The 9,931-nt window shown below is 40.7% G+C and overlaps 1 pseudogene; it reads left to right on the forward strand.

The window, feature by feature from the left end:
• Window positions 1-5,420: 5,420 nt before the first annotated feature.
• Window positions 5,421-6,328, forward strand: LOC129554074 (olfactory receptor 4C3-like; annotated as a pseudogene).
• The last annotated feature ends 3,603 nt before the right edge of the window (window positions 6,329-9,931 follow it).

Raw genomic sequence — 9,931 nt, forward strand, 5'->3', positions numbered from 1 at the left:
TGAGATGTTTGAAAGTGAAAGTCACTCAGTCATGTCTGATCCTTTTCTACCCCATGGATTATACAGTTCATGGAACTCTCCAGGCCAGAATACTGGAGTGGGTAGCCAGTTCCCTCCTCCAGGGGATCTTCCCAACCCAGCGATCAAACCCATGTGTCCCATATTGCAGGTGGCTTCTCTATCGGTTGAACCACCACAGAAGCCCAGGAATACTGGAGTGGGGAGCTTATCCCTTCTCCAGGGGATCTTCCCAACCCAGGGATTGAACCCATGTGTCCCACATTGCAGGTGGTTTCTTTATCGGCTGAACCACAAGAGAAGCCCAAGAATACTGGGGTGAGTAGCCTATCCCTTCTCAAATGGATCTTTCCAACCCAGGAATCAAACCGGGATCTCCTGCATTGCAGGCAGATTCTTTACCAGCTGAGCTACCAGGGAAGCTTGAGCAGCACTTATTTCAGAAGCTCTCACAGATAATGAATCCTTTTATCCTGTTTCCATCCTCCAGAAGAAAGAGAAAAAGAAAGAGCTCAGTTGGAGAGACCAAGAGATCAATCTCTGTACAGAGTTTGTGATTTATGGGGGAAGACTTCGGAAACTTGTTTTCAAGAGGGTTCCCAACCAGGAATTTGAACATAAGGTGATGCCAGCATTGCATTTCTAATGTTCTTAAGATTTTGTTATCAGGTTAGCTCTCATTGTATTTATAAAGGCTTTAAACAATAGATATTTTGCCATAATCTCCTATGAGTGATTATTTTGAAATATATATATATATATATATAAGCAACTGTGTATTTAAAAACTCAAAATTATCTTTTAAACATCTAGTGGTAGTTCCCAAGAAACATGGAATGTCACAAGATGATGTAGAAAAAAAGGTGATGATGGTGACGATACTGTAACGCTGATGACAATAGCTGTTTACTGAGCCCTCTCTGTGAATAAAGTCTTGACCTAAGCACTCATTCTGTGTGTTTGGGAGGCAACAGATTTCTGACCTTAATTTATGACTTTCTTTAAGCCTCAAGCCGAGAAAACCTCTAAAATATTTCTTTATTCGAACATAGTAGTGAACCTACCCTTAGGATGGGGTAAACATCAAAAAATCAATGCTAGTGTAAAAGAAATAATTATGACACCTTTTCTTATTTGTGTGTTTACTCTGTGCAAAGAGCTTTTCTTTTGTTATTTAATTCTTATTAAAGCCCAGTAAGTACAGTAATATTGATATTTACTTAACAATGTTGTATGTATATGGCCTTCCCAGTGACTCAGCGGTAAAGAATCCCATGCAATGCAGGAGACCTGGGTTTGATCCCTGGGTTGGGAAAATCCCCTGGAAAAGGAAAAGGCAAACCACTCCAGTATTCCTGCCTGGAGAATTCCATGGACAGAGGAGCCTGTGGATTACAGTCCGTGGGGTCGCAAAGAGTCAGACACAACTTAGGGAGTAAACGACAAAGGATACTATACGTGAAAGCACCAAGGACCTGCACTTAGAACACGAAGATGATCAATAAATGCTATTAACCTTTGTCCTTGTTGTCCAGTCAGCATTTTCCTAAAGACACTAACCCTCCAATATCTGTTCCTGAAATATCCTGACTCCCTTTTCCTCCTGACAACTTGTGGACTCTCTAGACACTAGAAGGACACTGGGCACTTTTAGGAAGTAAGGTGAAAGTCTCTTCCTTGTGAGACCAAAACTGCATTCAAAGGGACTAATTAATGTTGGCAGCACACTGTGTTCTACCCTGTGAATGAGGCAAAACCCAAGCCCCAGAACTGTTTCAGCAATGATGCCGTGGGGAAGAGTGATTCTTCAGAGAAGCCGAGCAGTGATAATCACGTTACCTCGCCCACCTTATAAGTCACCCTTTTCAGTGGCAAGAGAAAGATTTTCTGAGACCATGTTGATGAGCATTGTTAGTGGAAAGCAGAGACGACAAGCCAGCTATTTCGTTCTGAGGCTTTTCTCCCTAACGTGAGCCACAGCATTTTCTTTGTCTTCCCAGTGATAGAGAAAGTAGACATTGGATTATCTACTATTATCTCTTATCTACTGTTATCTACTAATTGGTGGTGGTGACATCAGAAAGCAGAGAGGAGTGCTGAGTGACCTGGGTTCCAGCTGCACCTCCACCACAAACCATCAGTTCACCTTTGGACCATCTTCACCTCATCTTTGTGAGTCTTAAATCCACCGCCTTTAAAACAGAGACAACTGGAAATGATGATTTTAAATGCCTTAGTGTTTTCAGGAAATAAGAGGGAAGTGGGTAATGGAACAAATTCTCAGCTGCTTGTGAATGAATGATGCCCTTTTGGGTTTTCTCCTAATACTAGTCTAAGAAACTTTCAGCTCAGATGCATTCCTGCAATCAACAGCACTTCCCCAGTGTGAGATCTGCCTAAATGAGAAAAGCAATTTTAATCTCATGCAGGAGTTTAAGCACATGAAACAGTGACATTTGGGTTGATATGCTTGGAGCTGGTCTAGGTGACCCTTTAATAACTCGCCCAGGTCCACCACTTCATGATATTAGGACGTAAAAGAACAAAAACAAAGACAGAACACCTGACGACATACTCGGGTCCTCAGATCCAATAAATGGAAGTTGTCGTCCATGGCATTGATGACGGTGACTTCAGCGATACCATTTCTGGAGTGGTTGTCACATCCAGGCTCTGTGCAAACACTTGACATGCACTGTTTTCACTGACTGCTCTTTGCAGACTCAGGGTATAGCAGTACTCCTATTTTCATGTTATAGGTAAGAACATTGGCTTTGAGGAAATTGTCCATGATTACACAGAAAATAAATGGTACTGGAAATATTCAAACTTAAGTGAGTTTATGTATCAAGATACTGTGGTGAAACCCACAGACTATATCAGAACGGCCTGGCACAAGTCTTAACTCTGCAACTTATTAGCTGAGTATGCTTCTGTAAGTTTCTAAATGTGTCTCTCACATTCTTCCTCTGAAGAAATGAGGAGAAAAATAATAATCTATCTTGTGGGGATGTTATGAGGATTAAATGAGCTTATATATTTAAAGCACTTAGGACAGTGCTTGCAAAGGCTAAGTGTTACACTGGTGGCACTTATTACTGACATTCATGCTCTTGGCCATAATGTTCTCCTCTGAAAAGGTCGTAATCAGATTTGTTTCCTGCAGAAACTGTATTTGACTTTGTAACCAAGCTTAGAAAGAAAGTGTGCAGCTTCCTGATCAATACAAGGGTCTTCTCACCGCACTTCCTATATTTGCGCGTATCTTCCTCTGACACTCAATGATTCTCCTTTCATGCATATCATACTGAGCATCAAATCCTCAGCAAAATGAGAGATTTAGTTACTTATTTCACACCAGTCAGAATGGCTGCTATCCAAAAGTCTACAAGCAATAAATGCTGGAGAGGGTGTGGAGAAAAGGGAACCCTCTTGCACTGTTGGTGGGAATGCAAACTAGTACAGCCACTATGGAGAACAGTGTGGAGATTCCTCAGAAAACTGGAAATAGAACTGCCATATGATCCAGCAATCGCACTCCTGGGCATACACACCAAGAAAACCAGAATTGAAAGAAACACATGTACTCCAATGTTCATTGCAGCACTGTTTATAATAGCCAGGACATGGAAGCAACCTAGATGTCCGTCTGAAGATGAATGGATAAGAAAGCTTTGGTACATATACACAATGGAGTATTTTTCAGCCATCAAAAAGAATGCATTTGAATCAGTTCTAATGAGGTGGATGAAACTGGAGCCCATTATACAGAGTGAAGTAAGTCAGGAAGTAAAACACCAATACAGTATACTAACGCATATATATGGAATTTAGAAAGATGGTAAACTTAACCCTGTATACGAGACAGCAAAAGAGACATAGGCATATAGAACAGTCTTTGGGGTGTGGGAGAGGGTGAAGGTGGGATGATCTGGGAGAATGGCATTGGAGCATGTATATTATCATATGTGAAATGAATCACCACTCCAGGTTCGATGCATGATACAGGATGCTTGGGGCTGGTGCACGGGGATGACCTGAAGGGAGGATATGGGGAAGAGGAAGGTGGGAGGGGAGTTCAAGAAGGGGAACACATGTACACCCGGGGCGAATTCATGTCAATGTATGGCAAAACCAAACAATATATTAATGTAAGGTAATTTGCCTCCAATAAAAAAAAATGAAAAATAAAAAGATTTATGTTTCCAGGAAAACAATAGATGGTTGGTGGGTGGGATGAGTGACAGTTTTTGTTTAATCAAATCAAGACTAGCACAGATATTTCCTTTATATAATTAGGAGAATAAAGCATGAGTAGGAATATTTTGTCAGATGAGATTCTTTTTTTTTTTTTTTTTTACTTTACATTATTGTATTGGTTTTGCCATACATTAACATGATTCTGCCCCGGGTGTACATGTGTTCCCCATCTTGAACCCCACTCCCACCTCCCTCCCCATCCCATCCCTCTGGTTCATCCCAGTGCACCAGCCCCAAGCATCCTGTATCATGCATCAAACCTGGCAGATGAGATTCTAATTTACAAGGACATTGGTTAAGACAGAGTATCTCTTCTTCCTCCTCCTGTAACTTCCTTTATGTTGTGAATAGATGGATAATCATTTAATAGCATCTTTCACTGCTGGTCACTTTTTTAACTTTGACTCCTCCCTGTAGACTATAGAAGGACTGGAAGCCTTTAACTAGAAGGATTTCACCAGGTCCAGGGAAAGTAAAGCCCAGACACGCATATAATGTGTAAAGCAAGGGGGGAGAGTAATTTAACTTCTTATATGTGATACTGCCCACAGCACAGGCAGAGGTGGGAGTCAATGAACAAGGAGAGAAACCGAGAACTCGGGCGCCTCCAGCTGCAAGCAAGTCAGTGTCTCCTACTCCGCTTCAGTTTGCTTTGCATCAATTTCTGTTACTATCGGAAGCACAACAGAAAATGTAGCAACCCCACTGCAAAGAAGAAGAAAGAGTTAATCCAAAGGGTGTGAACTACGCATGCAGAGATTCCAGAAGAGCCTAACTATTCATGGGTTTCTTGAGAGCCATTGTATCTATGTGGAACCCTGCTGAAAACTGTCAGAGATGTTTTCTGGTCAAATTAGAAAATCGATGTCCACCAAATATTCCATTTGACAAAATAAATTCTAGATAATTAAATAATTATTTTCATATAATAACTTAGATCTCTATTACCCAGCGATGCTAAAGTTAACAGACATGCTTACATTTTGTGGTTAACGGAATGAATTGGTACACAAATTTTGGAACAGAAAGGGTTAAGAGGGTAAAGAGAAGTGGGTTTGGCTAACGGAAATCTTGTAACATTTTGTTTCTCTCTTGACTTTATAGGCAAAGCTGTACTTACATCCTCAGTGTCCTTGGACTCTATGGAAATACCACACAATATCACAGAATTTTTCATGCTGGGCCTTTCACAGAACCCAGAAGTACAAAGAGCTCTCTTTGTGGCCTTTTTGACCGTATACGGGATCACAGTTTGTGGCAATATTCTCATCGTGATCACCATTACCTATAGTCCCACCTTGGTTTCCCCTATGTATTTTTTCCTGGCCAACCTGTCCTTTATTGATACCTGTTATTCTTCTTCTATGGCCCCTAGACTCATAGCTGACTCCTTGTATGAGGGGAGAGCCATCTCCTATGAGGGTTGCATGGCTCAGCTCTTTGGAGCTCACTTTTTTGGATGTGCTGAGATCATCCTGCTCACAGTAATGGCCTATGACCGCTACGTGGCCATCTGCAAGCCCCTGCACTACACGGCCGTCATGACCAGGCATCTCTGTGCCCTGCTGGTGGGGCTGGCTTGGCTGGGGGGTTTCCTGCATTCCCTGGTCCAGCTCCTGCTGGTCCTGCAGTTGCCCTTCTGCGGGCCCAACGTGATCAATCACTTTGTCTGTGACTTGTACCCCTTGCTGGAACTTGCCTGCACCAATACCTATGCCATCGGGCTGCTGGTGGTGGCCAACAGTGGCGTGATCTGCCTGTTGAACTTCCTCCTGCTGGCTGCCTCCTACCTCGTCATCCTGCGCTCCCTGAGGTCCCACAGTGCAGAGGGGAGGCGCAGAGCCCTCTCCACCTGCGGGGCCCACTTCACGGTTGTTGCTTTGTTCTTCGTGCCCTGTATATTTACTTACATGCGGCCGTCATCTACTTATCTATAGACAAAAACATGGCAGTATTTTACGGTATCCTGACTCCTATGTTGAATCCACTCATTTACACTCTGAGAAATGAAGAGGTAAAGAATGCTTTGACAAAGTTCTTCACACAGTAAGATCTTAAATGTAGCTGATAAGTTGGAAAGTAGGAAATAAAATGACTTTATTTTGGAAAGAGGAACAAACCAAAACCTGTTACTTATTGCCATATACATCTTAATCCATCTTATCCATTCTTTCATCTTCACAGACTTTATTGATTTACTTAGACTTTCATATGAATTGCCTAATTTGATAATAAAACAACTACATGAAATACATATGGCATGAATGATTATTATTCCTGTTTTAGAAATGAAGAAACTATATCTATTGATGCGGTTAATTGATTCATTAAAATTACCTAGCTTCGAACTGCCTGAAACAAAAAACTCAGAATCAGTTATTTTTGATCCGTCTTACCGATCTTTAAATGGCAATCTATGCTGACATCACTGGAGTCTGTATGATTATCAGTTGAGTTGAGAAATGAGAGGCAAAACCCTTAAAGCAAATAACTTCACTCATAGCCATATGTAGTAGTCTGTGTGCATACAGGTCTGGCTTCTCCTGCTTCTCATCACATTTATAGCATCAGCTACTACAATACAGCAGAGGGTAAGATCTCAGTTCCGGAGACAGATCAACCTGAGTCTCAGTCTCATTTCCCATACTTCTTCATGGCACAAACTAGAGCAAGTGACAAAACCTTTAAAAGCCTCTGGTGCTTGTCTTGAAAATAGACATAAAATAAACGTGTCCAAAGCATTACCATAAGAATTAAATTAGACAATCTATGTAAAGTTTTTAATCCAATTTATGGCACATATGGCCCCCTAAATTTATTTCTACTTCAACCTTCTGCAACCTTCTACTTCTACTGCTATTTCTACTTCAACCTTCTGCAACCTTCCATAAAGAGGCTGCTTTCTTTCACTTTTCTGTATCTATTTGAAGTTTGAAACACACACTTCATTTAGAACAGAATGGCTTATTTTTGGCCAATGACGGAAAGTGACATTTCCTTATAAATTTACTGACTCTGTTTCAAACTCTGTGGGATCCTAGTGTTCTGGAGTTTAAAACATGCATCCATGTTCATTTCATTCCTTTCTTGGAATGAGAGGAATGAAACTCTGACCACATCCATCCCAAGCTGCACCGTTTAGAAGTATGGATGCCTATAATTTATAATAAGCTTATACCTTGTTTGACAATTACTAATCCATTTTTTACACTAAAAAAAAAAAAACAAAAAACTAGAAATTAGTATGGAAAAATAATTTCCTTCTACAGGTATTCAAAATCAGTCTCCAAGAACCATTAAGTTCCAGAGATAATTAGGAAATAGTTATTGCTTTACCCTGAACTTCTATGCATAACAAAAACAACAGCTGCCAAATTCTTAGGCAAAATATTGTCTTTCTTAACTTTACTACATTTTGATGATGTAGTTAATAACAGCTGAGTATAGCAGATCTTGAGCCTTTACCAATTCATTTTTGCTGTTAGATTACAAAAATATAATTGAGCTCATTTTCCAATTAACTACAAAATATGAAATCATTGGGAAGGTTACTAAAATGTAGCCAAACCAGCTTCCCACAGTTAAATCTCAGGAAGCTTTTCTAGAAAAAAATACTTTTGAAATTCAAAAAGCACTTTTATTTTTATTACAGTTAAAATAGCAAATAGCCAAAAGGACTGATGTAGTGCCCTCTTGTTTTTTGTTGTTCAAGTTATGATTAACAGCGGCTCAATTGTCTTATGAATACTGCTCATTTTTTAAAAATTTCAACCTGTTGGAATAAACACATCACTAAATACCACCAGAAGTTTTCTAGATGATTTATAAATTATTGCTGATCTTGTTTACAAAGGAAGTGTTATATCCAAGACTAGGTAAAATATTTTTCCTCCTAAACACAAATCTCTTAGAATTTAGAAAATAAGACTGGCAACACACACATGCATGTGTGTGTGTGTGTGTGTGTGTGTGTGTGTGTGTGTGAGTGTAAACCCACTTATAAGCCGACTACCTAGAGGTAATCACCATCAATAGTTTGGTAAATATCCTTTTAATCATCATCATCTTTTTCTTCTCTTCCACTTATTCTTTCAGCTACTTCTACAAACTTGGTTGAGCCTCTACCATTCTAAAAGTTACTCTCTGGGACTAAATTGTTTCTTTGTTTAGTTTACAAGGTATCTTCGGCAAACAAACATTTCTGATCCTCAGTTTGCTCATCCAGCAATGGGCAGTTTAGGGACTTCCCTGAGGGTCCAGTGGCTAAGACTCCGTGTTCCTAATGCAGGGGGCCCAGATTCAATCCCTGATCGGGGAACTAAGATACCACAGAGAAGCCCGAAAGCCACAGCTATTGAGCCCTAGGGCTCTAGTGCCCACAGGCCAGGGCTAGAGAAGACCACGTGCCTGAAGCAAGAACCAGTTCAGTTCGGTTCAGTCGCTCAGTCCTATACAACTCTTTGCGACCCCATGGATCGCAGCACATCAGGCTTCCTTGTCCATCACCAACTCCCGGAGCTTACTCAAACTCATGTTCATAAAGTTGGTGAAGCCATCCAACCATCTTATCCTCTGTCGTCCCCTTCTCCTCCTGCCGTCAATGTTTTCCAGCACCACGATCTTTTCTTTTTTTTTTTTTAAGGAACTATCCAAGAAATGAGTCTTACTACCTCCATTAACAAACTGGGATTTAACATTTATTTACTTTTTTTTTTTTTTTTTAGTAATTTCAAATGAGTCAGTTCTTCGCATCAGGTGGCCAAAGTATTGGAGCTTCAGCATCAGTCCTTCCAATGAATATTCAGGACTGATCTCCTTTAGGATGGACTGGTTGGATCTTCTGCAGTCCAAGGGACTCTCAAGAGTCTTCTCCAACACCACAGTTCAAAAGCATCAATTCTTTGGCAATCAGCTTTCTTCACAGTCCAACTCTCACATCCATACATGACCACGGGAAAAACCATTGCCTTGACTAGACGGACCTTGGCTGGCAAAGTAATGTCTCTGCTTTTTAATATGCTATCAAGGTTGGTCATAACTTTCCTTCCAAGGAGCAAACGTCTTTTAATTTCATGGCTGCAATCAGCATCTGCAGTGATTTTGGAGCCCCCAAAAATAAAGTCAGACACTGTTTCCACTGTTTTTCCATCTACTTCCCATGAAGTGATGGGACCAGATGCCATGATCTTTGTTTTCTGAATGTTGAGCTTCAAGCCAACCTTTTCACTCTCCTCTTTCACTTTCATCAAGAGGCTTTTGAGTTCCTCTTCACTTTCTGCCATAAGGGTAGTGTCATCTGCATATCTGAGGTTATTGATATTTCTCCCAGCAATCTTGATTCCAGCTTGTGCTTCTTCCAGCCCAGCGTTCCTCATGATGTACTCTGCATATAAGTTAAATAAGCAAGGTGACAATATACAACCTTGACGTACACCTTTTCCTATTTGGAACCAGTCTGTTGTTCCATGTACAGTTCTAACTGTTGCTTCCTGACCTGCATACAGGTTCCTCAAGAGGCAGGTCAGGTGGTCTGGGATTCCCATCTCTTTCAAAATGTTCCACAGTTTATTGTGATCCACACAGTCAAAGGCTTTGGCATAGTCAATGAAGCAGAAATAGATGTTTTTCTGAAACTCTCTTGCTTTCTCCATGA

This window comes from Moschus berezovskii, chromosome 14, assembly GCF_049115385.1.
Source record: "Moschus berezovskii isolate FMDL1 chromosome 14, NW_MosBer_1.0, whole genome shotgun sequence".
Lineage (NCBI taxonomy): Eukaryota > Metazoa > Chordata > Mammalia > Artiodactyla > Moschidae > Moschus > Moschus berezovskii.